Raw genomic sequence first — 16,123 nt, 5'->3', positions numbered from 1 at the left:
CAAACAAGCAGGCAGCCACTAGGCTACTCACATTAGATTCAGGCGCTCGACTTGACTCAATGTTTTGGTCTCCAGAGTTATTCCAATGGATGTTAGTCTATTCTGGCACAGGGACTTTCTGGCACAGGACTACACTGCTTTAAATCCTGCTTAAAGATCAGGGACTACTTTGGATCGATAGGGAATTACACATCTGAGCAGACAAAGATGACATGCAGAGTTCCCCAAGGCTCCCTTCTGGGGCCTCTTCTATTTAACATTTACATGCTCCCACTGGCTCAGATAATGGAAAACAACTAAATATGTTTCCATAATTACACAAATGACACACAAATTTACAGAACCATATCACCAGGGAACTTTGGTCCAATACAATCACTGAGCTGGTGCATTGAACAAATCAATGATTGGATGTGCCAGAATTTTCTCAATTCAAACAAAAACAAAACTGAAGTCATTGTTTTCAGAGCCAAGGAAGAACAACTAAAAGTCGATACTCAGCTTTAATGGGTAATGTTAAAAAGCAAAAACCAAGGCAGAAATCTTGGTGAAGTCATGGACTCGGACCTACATTTCAACAGCCATATTCAACCAATGACAAAGTCAGCCTACTATCACTTCTGGAATATATCAAGGATAAAATAATTAAATTCTTAGCAGAATTTGGAAAAATAATGTCCATGCATTTATTGTTAGTAGACTAGATGACGGTAACCGTGTCTTTACAATCCTCCCTAAAATATGGATCAGACAGCTGCAGTTGATTCAGAACACTGCTGCTCAAGTCCTCACTCAGACCAAGAAAGTGGATCATATCACTCCAGTTCCCACATCTTGACACTGTCTTCCTGTCCGTCATATAATTAATTTCAATAATACTACTATTGCTTTATAAAGCATAGAAAGGTTTAGGGCCAAAATACATTTCTGATCTTCTGCTACACTAAGAATGATCCAGAGCACTCAGGTCGTCTGGGACAGGTCTGCTTTCTGTCCCCAGAGTCAAAACTAAAAGTGGAGAAGCAGTGTTCACTTTATATGCACAACATAAGTGAGTTGTGCATATAATCCGCTGGTGCTGGATGAGGTGCCGGATGAGGTGTGTGTTGCAGCTCTGCTGCAACTCACACCTCGTTAAACCAAGACTGAAGACTTTTCTGTTTGCAGCCTTTTACTAAACCTAATATTCTTTTCTTGCACTGCAACTTTTATGGCTTGATTTGATGCCTTCTATGTATTCTATTTCTAGACTATATGCATTCTATATATTTTAATAATGTGTTTATTTGCACTTTGCACTATGCATTTTGTTTTATTGTGGCAAATTCGCCTACCACACACCATCCAAGTGCCGTTTTCAGGGACTTCCCCACAGAGACACAGATGACGGGCTTTCAGACACAGTTTATTGTAGAGAGTGGGCCAGTTGGAATAAGCCCAGGAGCAGATGGAAATGTGTCGTGACAAGGGCTCCCCCCTGAGTGTGTGTGGGGATGGGGGTTTTATCTGTGGCTCGTTAGACCAACCTACCAGCAACAGGTGTACAGCCACTCTGATCCTCGGCCCCAATTACCTAGACCCAGGTCAGGTGTGGCTGCTCAGACCTCACCATTTCCACACTACATTTATGTAAAGCACTTTGAATTGCCTTGTTGATTAGATGTGCTATAGAAATAAACTTGCTTTGCCTATTCATCAGGAATTTCTGATTTCTGATTTCTTATTTGAATGTCTGGGCTGCAAGTGATTTACCCCTTGGCAGACTGCAGGAAAACACTGCTGGAAAGGCCCACCCCCTGGCTCCGTGATTGGATAGTGAAATGATATTCCTGATTGGATGTCAAGCTGAGCATCTCCATTGACTTTTCAGGAGGAAGCGTCAAATGTGGGAAAAATGTTTAATAACTTGTAGGTTTGATTTGCATTCAAGATTTGACTTTTTGCTGTAAACTTGGGATTCACACATGCAAATGTCCCTTCGTCCCGCCAGCGGCAGGTCAGCGTTCAAAGAAGGCGTTGAAACTAAGTAACGATGCATCTAAAATGCAGGAGTTGTCTGGATCCACTGGAATGGGTCGGAGAGTGATTCGACTTAATTGTTTGTAGTTGACTAATTTAAAAATAAACTCGCACATGAACGTCAGTGGCCTATCGACGATAAGTACATATTATTAACTTCAGTGACTGTAAAAATAAAACAAACAGGCTCGCTATGCGCATTCGCAATCCAGGAAGTTTTAAGTGGATAAAATCAAAAATTCTTAAAATAAAAAATAAAACGATGAGTAGACTAAAGATAAACGTGGTACAAGTTTATAAGTTGATACAAGGTGGAAAAAGCTCCTTCATTCAGGGATATCGGCACTTTTTATTGTAGAAGAGACATGGGCGTGTCACTCGGACACACCCCTGTGACGTCACGTCCTCTCTGACTGGTCTGCCGTGGTTAAATCCTTAACTTATCTAATTTGATAGTTTACGCGGAATACTCACGACTCTCATCACTGTCAATTAATGGACTTAAAAACATATGAACCTTTAACAGTGTTATCAAAAAAATATAATATATTATGTATCTTTGTATTTCTTTTGTAATATATAATATGATAGTAAAACAACATCGCAGAAACATATCTACACTTAATTTAAGTACAATAAACTAACACATTATATCAATGGGTCCAGTGGTGTTCTAAACACTTATTGCACTGTGGAAACATTCTAAAGGAATGTGTTCTCCAAGATTTGTGAATTTGCTCTGTGAGACTTTAGATAAGTGACAGGAGGAGAAAGGGGTGAGATGGAGAAGAGAGACTTTGTTGCTATTTAGATTATTTTGAGCAAAGTAAAGGAGAAACATCTAAACAGAGGGAAGTGAGAAATTCCCTTTGCCTTAAATAAAGATCGCCTCATTTGGGGAAATGATGTGTATTGGATGTCCATGCGCACACTCAAAGCGATGCCCTTTATTCTGCCCTGGTGTTAACCTCATATGACCAGAAAAGGTTTGGAGGGTTCACAACCGACTGACCCCTTGCAGGTCACTTAAAGGTTTCCTATCTTGTGAAGATCCTCTTATCAGGCGTGCCAGAGTGTCTTTCTGACCGTTTAACGCTGTAGGCTTAAAACAAAAATGTCAATGATCCATTTTAAACACAAAAGCCTGGTGTTAGGGTCCCGACGGTAATCAGGCATGCAAACTGTTGAGGGGTGAAAAAGGTGAGAACGATGCGTGAGCGGAGAAAAACACAGACCCACTAGGGTTTTCCGGGGTTATGCTCTGGGGGCATTTCCTTTTTGAAAAGTAAGTTACTAAATGCTAATTTTTGATTACTTTTAGGATTACTTTAGGGTTGACTTGATCGCAAGTTAAAATAATTACAAGACTGCGCACAATTAAGTACAAATTATGAATTTATTATGTGCAAAAGGCAGCCCCACTAGGTACATTTACATTTACATTTACATTTACATTTACATTTAAATTTAGTCATTTAGCAGACGCTTTTATCCAAAGCGACTTACAAGGGAGAATAACATTCAGCTACATTGCGACAGAGATTAGTGTAATAACAACATTGGTATAACAATAAATACTGCAAGGTGGTGCTAAGTAATTGTAGGTTAGGACAGGAGGTACTCAATGAAGAGCTGGGTCTTCAGGTGCTTCTTAAAGACAGAGAGGGAGGTCCCCGCTCTGGTCATTTTTGGCAGCTCATTCCACCAACGTGGAACTACAAATGAGAATAGCCTGGATTGCCGTGGCTGTATGGCCGGCAGAGCCAGGCGACACTCATTTGACGAGCGCAGCATCCGGGGGGCAACATGTGCTCTTACAAGAGCATTTAAGTAGGCGGGAGCATTCCCAGCAATCACTCTGTAGGCCAGCATGAGAGACTTGAACTTGATGCGGGCGGCTACAGGTAACCAGTGGAGCTCGATGAGCAGCGGAGTGACATGTGCCCTCTTTGGCTGGTTGAACACCAGTCGCGCCGCCGCATTCTGTATCATCTGTAGTGGCTTCACCGCACAGGCCGGCGAGCCTGTTAAGAGGGCGTTGCAGTAGTCGAGACGGGACATCACCAAGGTTTGTACCAGCAGTTGAGTGGCATATTGGGTCAGGTACGGCCTGACTTTTAGGATGTTGAGTAGTGCGAAGCGGCACATGTGATTAAGGTACATAACTAATGTAAAACTTGATACTCTCCAAGAACAATATTGCTAAACTAGACAATTCCAGGAAATTGTGTGGGTGTTTACCGGCACTCACCACCAACTCAGTGCATGTTGTTGGGTTGCATGGCGTGAATTAAGTGTGCAGTGGACGTAGTGGTCAGTTGCCAACAGAGCCGGCCCTGACCTCCATGGCGCCCTACACAAAATTCTATGCGCCTAATTCACCCTGAGGGTCCGTGTCAACGGAGAGGGTCCCTCTCACCAAGTTGATGTTGAGTCACTTTACTGAACACAATGAAATCACACAAATCAAAAAAAATTTTAATCACATTGTCATCATCACTTTCCATGTTACATGGAGGATTAGGGCGCTTTAGAACTAAACTCACGTTATCTCAATAGTTCACAACAATGCAACCATCACTTATCTAACGTTTTCAGGACTACGAAACTCAAAATCAAAATAAGCTGGAGCTAAGCTTATATAAGATTTATTTCTTTATTACTTACATTTGTGACCCACCACTGGTACATTTGGTGACTTTCGACTTTTTCACATCATTTTAAAGTGAAGAATCAGAGCTTCCAAACAAGGTGTCACTTGTGCAAATCAAGTAAATATTTTTATAGTTATGACTTGTTTATGACAAGGGTGTGGAAAACCGTGTTTCTGAGATAATCACTTTCAAAGTTTTCCCCCAGACTCGGTTCATTCAGCTCCCAGAATGCAAATGGTTGGAGGACCAACAGAGCCTGGCTACTTCAACATGGCTACTTGACACCCTGCTGTGACACCCTGCTGAATGGGGCAACCTCTGCATTGTTTTGGTGTTGTGGAATGTTTAACAGCATCATCGACATACATCTTTTTGTTTTTAAAAAAGCTTTTATTTAACAGTAAGAATATACATGTTTTATAAAAGTGGAATTATTTAGGAGTTTCAAAGTGCGGACAACACAACAAAATGTAGAGTCTATCAATAATATGAGTCTCTGAAAATCAGCCTTGTGTGTGATTTAATAAATAAATGTGCGTATGCCAAATATCTTCTAAATTCTTGGAGTTATTATGTGAGCTAACCCTACCCTACCCCAGCTACATTCTGAGAGCCTGTTTGGGGCCTATTTTCATTTTATTTTGGACCCTGGCTGCATTTGCAGGTAAGCTTGAGAATCTTGTGCATTACTACTTGTTCATAATCTGCATCACCAACCTCAACGAACTTCATCACGTCATCAACTTCTTCAGTTGTAACAACGGGCGTATCGTAGGTGTCCTCCGATGGTTCATCGTTTCATCGTCACATTCAGCTTGAAATCCGCAGTTTAAAATGTTCTCCAAGTCCGGGATAACGCCAGTATCAGACCCAGCAGAGCTGTCATTCTCAGCGTTGCTGTCGGAGAACTGACGATCATCATGGAAAATTAAGTCCAGTACACGCTGCTTACACGTCCGCGATATGATTAACATCTTCCTCCACCCACTTATCGTAATCCATAACAACACGGAGAAGAAAGTTTTCACAGACAAGTGAAACCGGATCCTCGACTTGTTTATGGAAGTGGTATCAGCGTTTGTTGTTCGATGGCACACGTTGGTACACGGCCCCTCCACAATAATGTCTCGGTGCGTGTGTAAAAATAGTGCGATTTAAAGGTTGAACTCTATCAAAACGGTTTCACGTTGTGACTTGAACTTGAACTTGAACTTCACATCAGATGGAATATGGAGGAATGATCTTCACCTGGATGGTGGCTTTAAAGGAAATGATCGATCGGCGTTGTTCAGCGCTGTTCAGCGTCTCGGTAAGTGAACTGTGTTTCCCCATGTAATCTAACGGGAATATTTGTCTCCACGATTTAACATTTTTCTACTCTTTATAAATCAAACTTGGTTTTGAAAATTGTTTAAATACGAAAAAAAAAAAAACACAAAGAAAATCAAATTTTCCTTCAATGAAGGTTTTTTCAACTTATTAGCTGCTCCTGGTGATTTTAGACATACGCTATATAGCCGTTTTTGCTGCAGTGGGTCACATTAATAATCTTTAGGGGTTTGGTTGAATCAACTTGGTGCCGCCTGGGCTTGCTTCGGTGTCTGCCATAGAAAATGTAGTACGTGCCCAGCCAGTGTGGCCCAGACCTCCGACGGTCGTCAGTGAAAACTTTAAAATTTGTCCGTAGATCTAGTATGAGTAAAGAATCAGCCACTGAATTGCATATTACCCCAGGCAAATATGTTCAGACATCGATTTTGGTGGGCTGTAAAAATAAATTACATGAAAGTTTACGCAGCTGCTTAATCGTTCTTTTTTAATTATTTTTTTTTATTATAAAATCCAATATCCTTGGCCGCGCAATGAATCTTGCGTAGGGTAGGCTGTGAAGGATACAACGGTTGAAGCCTTAAAATCGGGGAAAATAAGGCTGCATTTCTAGACCGCATTTGAAGGAGCCTCCGGAATGGGACAGCCCTTTGTCCCGCCGGTGTGACACATTCGGTTTTAAAATGCAGCCAGTTGACAGCAGGGCCCACTTGGCGCCTGCACATTTTGAGAGATCTACATACAGATGGATTGAAGCCCCGCCCCCCTCCCCTACCCCCTCCTAAATATATTCTCATCGGATGTCCACGAATCACGTAGGTGGTCAACTTTCGTTTCAAAATGGCGAATTTCGCTGAAAGCTAACAACTTTGCATGCCTGGGTAATAAACATTGTTTCGTCTGGTGCCCTCAGTTCAGTTCAAAGTGCAGGGTCCTGGACAATCTGACCAGGCAAGAGCAATAGAGTCCAGCTCATGGAGACTGTACTGATACATGTATCTTTGTCTTCCCAACTCATCTTATCTCTTTATGCACGTACGCACACATTCATAACACTGAACACAACTCCCCTCCCTGACCCCCCTCCCCCTTTAAACAGTAGGCAAAATTGTGAATATGATTGTATAAGTTGCAGAAACCAAAATTAGAACTTTGCTTTAAAAAAGTATATGTGCTGGTAAGGGTTCCCATAATCATTATTTTTGTTTTACTGTTGACATTGATACGGCCGTTCTCTTGTGTGAGTACGCTGATGTTTCTTAAGAGATCCTGATTGACTGAATCCTTTCCCACATTGCTGGCATTTATACGGCTGTTCTCCTGTGTGTGTACGTTGATGTACCTTGAGATGTTCCGATTGTCTGAATCCTTTCCCACACTGTTGACATTTGTACGGCCGTTCTCCTGTGTGAACACGCTGATGTACCTTGAGATGTACTGATTGTCTGAATCCTTTCCCACATTGTTGACATTTGTACAGCCCTTCTCCTGTGTGAATACGCTTATGTATCTTGAGTGTTTCTAATTTACCAAATCCTTTCCCACATTGTTGACATTTGTACGGCCGTTCTCCTGTGTGAATACGCTGATGTATCTTGAGTGTTTCTAAATGATTAAATCCTTTCCCACAAAGCTGACATTTGTATGGCCGTTCTCCTGTGTGAATACGCTGATGTCCCTTGAGATGTTCTGATCGGCTGAAACCTTTCCCACACTGTTGACATTTGTATGGCCGTTCTCCTGCGTGAATAAGCTGATGTTTCTTGCAATTTGCTGATCTACTAAACCCTTTCCCACACTGTTGACATTTGTACGGCTGTTCTCCTGTGTGAATACACTGATGTACCTTGAGATGTACTGATTGTCTGAATCCTTTCCCACATTGTTGACATTTGTACAGCCCTTCTCCTGTGTGAATACACTGATGTACCTTGAGTTTATCTGATTTACTGAATCCTTTCCCACACTGTTGACATTTGTATAGTCCTTTGTATCTTGTGTGGATACGTTCATGAATTTTGAGTTCACTTGATGAAAAGTCTGTCTCGTTCAACTGGGATCTCACTCCTGGAAGAAAGAAAGAAAGGGAGTTAAAGAAAGGTATGGAATACAAAGAAAAAGTCAGTGAGGGTATGCATAATTTAGGATGTTAATGCTACTGCGGCTGCGCGCATGGACACAGCGGCTTCTAGCTCTCCAGTTCGGTGCTTTCTTTGTGTGTTTTTGTTGTTGTTAGTCATGTTTTGTCAAGCAAGCCATTATATAGTTGCCAGGACTTAACTGACATTGGATTACAGTACAATTCATCCATTATCAGTGACATTCAGAGGATTTACGAGATACTGAACGAAATAGCCAGACCTCAAGGCTCTCCGTGGATTGTTGTCGGACCCAGGAAAGCGACGGAGGCGGCGGAGGGAGAGAAAACAGAAGCGGGGATGCCGGTCGGGCCTACTTCCTAGACTAAGGTTACAACCACACAAACCTCCATTTTGAGTATGTTCCTCACCAACGCCAGATCCATCACTCACAAAATGGAGGAGAACATTCATTACGGAAACCTGGCTTTGCCCGTAAATTCCGGCAAGACAGGAACATAGACTCGGGTAAGAACAGAGGCAGGGGACTTTGCATCTATGTGCACAATGACTGTTGTACCAACAGCAGACTAATTGTTTGTCACGGTTCCCCCGACTTAGAAGCCATATTAGTGATATAAAGACCCTTCTATTTACCACAAGAGCTAACAGTAGTTATTCAGACAGCCGTTCACACACCACCAGATGCAAACGTCAGCACAGCTCTCTTCCACTTACTCACTAGCATAAACAACCAACAGATGGCTCACCCAGATGGTGTGCATATCATAGCCGGAGACTTAAATCAAGCATGCTTAAAGACAGCACTCCCTTGATTCATCCAAACTAGGCCCCCACCTCTCCTCCACCCTCACACTCAGCACCGGCTCTCGACAAGGCTGCGTGCTGAGTCCACTTCTCTACTCTCTGTACACATACAACTGCACATCAATCCATACCACCAACACCGTCATCAGATTTGCAGATGACACTCCAGTAGTGGGACTCATCTCAGGAGGCGACGAGTGGGCCTACAGAGATGAGGTGCAGTAAAAGGCGGCATGGTGTTCAGTAAACCACCTGACACTGAACACCACACCAAAAAAATAATTTGTTGTGGATTTCAGGAGACACAGGGCAGAACTGGCCCCACTCTACATCAACAGGAAGTGTGTGGAGAGGGTTCATACATTTACATTCCTGGGAACCCAAATCTCTGAAGATCTCTGCCAACACCACAGCGGTGGTTAAAAAGGCGCAGCAGCGTCTACACTTCCTGAGGGTGCTCAGGAAGAACAACTTGGAAGAACAGCTGCTGGTGGCCTTTTTTCGCTCCACCATCGAGAGCATACCGGCATACTGCATCTCGGTGTGGTATGCCGGCTGCTCAGCAGCAGACAGGGGAGCACTCCAGAGAGTCATCAACACAGCTCAGAAAATCACCGGCAGCTCTCTGCCCCCCCTGGAAGACATCGGCTGCTCCCGCTAACTGTGCAGGTCCAAAAAATCATCAAGGTCTCTTCACATCATGGACACCACTTGTTTTACCTGTTGCCTTTTAGCTGGCGCTACAGGGCCCTTAGAGCACAGACCAACAGACTCAAGGACAGCTTCTTTCCCAGGGCCATAAACGCACTGAACACGCACTTATGCAAGCACCGAAAGGCAGCTAAGTAACTCTGCACCTCACCCACACTGGAACTACATCCCTGTGCAATACTGTGTAGCTACATCTAGCTGTGCTGCTATCAATGAGTGTGCAATAATGTTTCAAAGTGCAATAACCACCTTCACTGGTGAAGGGACACCCACACCTTATGCTCGAGCATATAGTTTGTGTTACATATAGATATATTTCACATTATTAACTACCATTTTTAAACTTTGTATTTGTATTTTTGTATCTCCACATGCACCAGTGGGAGCGGCGCTCCTAATCTCATGTGAATACAATGACAATAGGCATAAGGCTTTCTATTTCTTAAGAGGTAAACCTCTTATTTAACCAAATTATGCATATCTATAAAATTGAATTAGTATTGTGAATGTCCATAATGTTTATATAATTGTTTTATTATTATTAAATTCTGCAATATTGAGGATATCGTAAACTGCATTGATCCAGTCAACCATCAATGTGGAGATGATTTAAGAGAATAAACTGGGAGGAGAAAACAATAAAACATCACCTGACTGAGGTTCTTTGGACTCCTTCCAATCTTCATCACTATCTTCAGTCTCAGTTTCAGAAGAGTGTGGAGAGAGGAGCTTCTCATCACATGTTGGTTCTGAAACAGGAGCTGGATCTAAGCTCTCAGCTGCTTCTGATATTCCACAGTCCTCTCCACGAGTGTCTGGATTCATCTGTTCAGTTGAGGTGCTGGCTACAGGTTCTGCCTCTGTGTTCTCCTCAGTTTGGCTTTGATCAACCTGGGACCACTGAGCACGCTCTTCATCACTTTCACTCTTCACACAGACAGGAAGGAATGGGAACTCGGTCCAGAGGTCCTCCTCTTCCTCTTTAATGTGTGGAGGCTCTGGCTCCACCTTGCCCAGACTGGGGCTCCACTCCTGCTGCTCAGAGGGAAGCTCCTCTTTACAGACAGAGAGCTGCCGGAGCTCTGGAGGCAACACTGAAATACAGACACACAGTCAGTAAAGAAAACTAGGATAGTGTGTCCAAGCTAAGGTCAGAGGGCTCTTCCATAGTCACACAAACTTGTATTGTGTAGTGTTATACATGTTGTTGCCGTGTGCTTTAGAAATATATAGAGAAAGAATTCAGACAAAACAAATCATTTATACAAAGCACCAACTGAATCATACGTTGTGTCAAGATGTGTGAAACCTTTAGATTGCCTCATTCTGCTATGTATATTTTAATTCATTGCCTTTTCTTTGCATTATCCATTTTTATTTACGTCTTATTTTTTTCTGTTAAAGGGGTAATAGACAACTTTTCCTGCCAGTGTTTCCAAGTGGGATCATTGATTGTGTCGCAATTGAAAAACAATATTTGCACTATCAATTTTCGCCACTGGACATAATACACTGACGTTGACGCTTGAGCCCGTTGCTGTCATATGTAAACGTCATCCCCATATGGGAACGGGTGAGACTGGCCTATAAACAAACAGAAGTTAACGGGGGAGCCGTGGTTTTTATGGATAAAAAGCACAAAAATGTTTAAATTTGTCAACCGAGTTTCAATGAGTTGTTATCATGTTCAAGGGTTTATTGTCTACATGGAGTATATTGCCCCACCGTCCCCCATCTCCACTATTGGTTGCTCATTGCTTGACGCACTTCCTGTGACGCGCTGCTGTAAATCTATAATTTTCCTGGGAGTTCGTACCTGGTGGCAGTCCTCATGCATAGTGATAACAAGGCTTATAGGGAACCAAGCTAAACGCTGATGGTGTCATTATTCTATAGCCATTACACTGTGTGATAAACATTTACTTCATTATGATAAGGAACAGCAAAAAAGTTGTTTATTGCTCCTTTAATTATTTAGTTTTCTCATAATTTTAACCGTATGGGGCAGACCTGCATTTGACAGCCTTCAGCTCAGTCAAATATACAGCAAAGCATGTGAATTAGTTTAGGACATAAAATTAGAATTACTGTATTATTTAATAAATGTTGTTAGAGAAGAGATGGACAAAGTGGCAGCGGCAATTGAGAAAATCAATGGAGAGTGGTCTCTTATGCTGTACCCTGTTGACCAAAAGTGTGATTGCTTGGTCAGATAGAAAGATGGATGTCAGACAGACCAATGTATGTAATAAAGTAGAGTGTCTCTTCATACAGACAGACAGACAGACAGATAGATAGATGTAATAAAGTAGAGTGTCTCTTCTTACAGCCAGACAGATAGATGTATGTAATAAAGTAGAGTGACTCTTCAAACAGACAGACAGATAGATAGATGTAATAAAGTAGAGTGTCTCTTCATACAGACAGACAGATAGATGGTTGTAATTAAGTAGAGTGTCTCTTCATACAGACAGACAGACAGACAGACAGACAGATGTATGTAATAAAGTAGAGTGACTCTTCATACAGACAGACAGACAGACACAGATCCATCCATCCATCCATTTTCCTCCCTTTATCCAGGCCCGGGTCGCGGTGGCAGCAGGCTGAGCAAGGCGCTCCAGGCCCCCTTCTCCCTGGCAACGTTTTCCAGTTACTCCTGGGGGACCCGAGGCGTCCCCAGGCCAGCTGGGATATGTTATCCCTCCAGCACGTTCTGGGTCTACCCTGTAGTCTCCTACCAGTTGGACATGCCAGGAAAACCTCCAAGGGAAGGCGCCCAGGAGGCATCCTGATCAGATGCCCGAACCACCTCAACTGGCTCCTTTCGACACGAAGGAGTAGCGGCTCTACTCCAAGCTCCCTCCGGATGTCCGAGCTCCTCACCCTACCTCCAAGGCTGAGCCCAGCCACCCTACGGAGGAAACTCATTTTGGTTCCTAGTATTCGCGATCTTGTTCTTTCCGTCACTCCCCAAAGCTCATGACCATAGGTGAGGGTTGGCACGTAGATGGACTGGTAAATTGAGAGCTTTGACTTCCGGCTCAGCTCCCTCTTCACCACAATGGTCCGGTACAACGCCCGCATCACTGCTGACGCCGTACCAATCCGCCTGTCCATCTCACGCTCCATTTTCCCCTCACTCGTGAACAAGATCCCGAGATACTTGAACTCCCTCACTTGGGCCAGCAACTCGCTCGCAACCCGGAGGGAGCAATCCACCGTTTTCCAGCAGAAAGCTATGGCCTCAGACTTGGAGGTGCCGACTCTCATCCCGACCGATTCACACTTGGCTGAAAACCGCCCCAGTTCGGGCTGGAGGTCACGGTCTGATGAAGCCAACAAAACCACATCATCTGCAAAAAGCAGAGATGCAATGACACTCTCCTCGCCTCGGCTGCGCCTTGAGATCCTGTCCATGAATATCACAAACAGAACCGGGGACATGGGGCAACCTTGGCAACATCCACTGTGAACGTATTTGACTTTGTGCCGAAAATGCAAACACAGCTTTCACTTTGGTTGTTAAAGGCCCGGATGGCTCGTACCAACGGCCACAGCCCACAATCTCTCAGTTACCCCCACAGAATCCCCCAAGGACACAGTCAAAAGCCTTCTCCAGGTCCACAAAACACATGTATACTGGATGGGCAAACTCCCACGACCCCCCAGCAACCCTGCAAGGGTAAAGAGCTGGTCAACTGTTCCATGTCCAGGACGGAATCTGCATTGCTCCTCCTGAATCTGAGGTTCGACAATCGGCCGGAGCCTCCTTTTCAGCACCCTCGAGTAAACTTCCCCGGGGAGGCTGAGTAGTGTGATACCCCTATAATTAGAGCACACCCTCCGGTCCCCCTTTTTTAAAATGGGAACCCCCACCCCGGTCTGCCACTCAACAGGTACTGTATACAAACCCTGCTTTCCCTTTCTGAGTCGCCGAACAGTTTGCCAGAACTTCCTTGAGGCCAACCGAAAGTCCTTCTCCATAAGTCTCCCTGAACTCCTCCCACACCTGGGTTTTTGCTTCAGTGACCACCAAAGCCGCAGCCCTTCTAGCCTGCCGGTACCTGTCTGCTGCCTCGGGCGACCCCTGGGCCAGCCAAGCCCGAAAGTCCTCCTTCTTCAGCTTGACGGCTTCCTTGACCGCTGGTGTCCACCAACAGGTTCTTGGGTTGCCGCCACGACAGGGACTGACTACCTAGAGAAGATTAGCATGGCCCCTGCGCAAGGATGACACGCAAATTTGTGAAGCATTCCTCATTTTGTGGCACGGTGGCGCAGTGCATTGCACTGCACAAGAAGGTCCTGGGTTAGATTCCCGCCTGGGGCGCTGTTGGCACCGTGCTCCAGCGGGTTATCTCCCAAATAGGAGCCTTTCTGTGTGGAGTTTGCATGTTCTCCCCGTGCTCACATGGGGTTTCCTCCACCTCATGACAGTAAGGACCTTCACCAAAAACATGCACCCATCATGGTCTGACCAGCGATGTACACTTATCACCTGGTCCCCGGGCGCGTCCACGTACGCTGCCCACTGCTCCTGCTGTGGCCCCGGAGGAAGGACAAGCCAGGATGGTTCAATGCAGAGGAACCATTTCACCGGCACCATCAAAGCATGTGTGTGTGTGTGTGTGCAAGCATGTGCTGTAGTGTGGTGTGTTGCGTGACAAATAAAGATTCTTCTTTCTGTTTCTTCTACATTCCGACCAAAGCTCCTAGCAGCCGCCTCTGCAATGGAGGTTTTGAACATGACCCACTCGGATTCCATGTCCCCAACCTCCCCTGGGGTACGTGAAAAATTCTTCCAGAGAGGGAGTTGAAGACCTCGCAGACAGGGGCATCCACCAGGAGTTCCTAGTTCACCCTCACGACACGTTTGGGTTTCCCAGGTCTGTCTGACAGCCTCCCCCACCATCTGATCCAACTCACCACCAAGTGGTGATCAGTCGACAGCTCTGCTCCTCTCTTCACCTGAGTGTCCAAGACATACGGCTGCTGATCTGATGACACGACCACAAAGTTGATCATTGACCTTTGACCTACGGTGGTCTGGTGCCACGTACACTTATCAGCCACCCTATGCTTGAACATGGTGTTCATTATGGCCAATCCATGACTAGCACAGAAGTCCAATAACAAAGCACCACTCCGATTCGGAATAGGCAGGCCGTTCCTCCCAATCACCCTCTTCCAGGGTTCGCCATCGTTGCCCACGTGAGAGTTGAAGTCTCCCAGTAGAACTATAGAGTCCCAAGACGAAGCCCCTTCCAGGACGCCACCCAGAGAGTCCGAGAAGGCAGAAAAACTCTGAACTGGTGTTCGGTGCATAAGCACACACAACAGTCAGAGCTTTCCCCTAAGCAACTTGGAGTTGCAAAGAGGCAACCCTCTCGTTCACTGGGGATAATTCCAAAACAGCGCCAGATAGATGTATGTAATAAAGTTGAGTGTCTCTTCATACAGACAGACAGACAGACAGATAGATAGATAGATGTATGTAATAAAGTAGTGTCTCTTCATACAGACAGACAGACAGATAGATGTATGTATTAAAGTAGTGTCTCTTCATACAGACAGACAGACAGATAGATGTATGTAATAAAGTAGTGTCTCTTCATACAGACAGACAGACAGATAGATGTATGTCATAAAGTAGTGTCTCTTCATACAGACCTGCTCTGTGTAGCTTGACTTCAGGTGTCAGTATTAAATACAGTAGTTTGTTCAGCCTGCAGAGCTCCTGGTTCGAGCGCCCCAGTCTGTTCTCACAATCCACCACAGATTCTTCTAAATGTCTGACAATGTCTTTGTCTGCTGCTGCCAGTTTCTCGCTCAATAAAACTCTCACTTCTTTAGCTACTTTTACCTTTTCACAGACAAATAAAACCTCTTCAACCGCAGCAACAAATCGCTCTTGTACACAAACAGTGAAAAGAGGGATTTGCTCGGCCATTGTTTCCTCGGTTTGGCTTTGATCAACCTGGGACCACTGAGCACGCTCTTCATCACTTTCACTCTTCACACAGACAGGAAGGAATGGGAACTCGGTCCAGAGGTCCTCCTCTTCCTCTTTAATGTGTGGAGGCTCTGGCTCCACCTTGACCAGACTGGGGCTCCACTCCTGCTGCTCAGAGGGAAGCTCCTCTTTACAGACAGAGAGCTGCTGGAGCTCTGGAGGCAACACTGAAATACAGACACACAGTCAGTGAAGAAAACTAGGATAGTGTGTCCAAGCTGAGGTCAGAGGGCTCTTTCATAGTCACACATTCAGCAAAATTAAAAAAGCCTCAACAAACATCATGACACAATGCTTTTTCTCAAAACAATTATGTAGTGGAAACTTAAATGATGTTCTCCAGATCTTAGTAAAGTTACACAATGGTCGAAGTATCACGGCTGAAGGTTTTGATGTACAAATACACAACACATTACCTTACGACAACTGGTCCAGATCCGAGATTCCCAACCTTTTTCATATCAAGGACACTAGATAGATTATGTTACAAA

This window comes from Zeus faber, assembly GCF_960531495.2.
Source record: "Zeus faber genome assembly, chromosome: 12".
NCBI lineage: Eukaryota > Metazoa > Chordata > Actinopteri > Zeiformes > Zeidae > Zeus > Zeus faber.
This window is presented reverse-complemented; position numbering follows the sequence as displayed.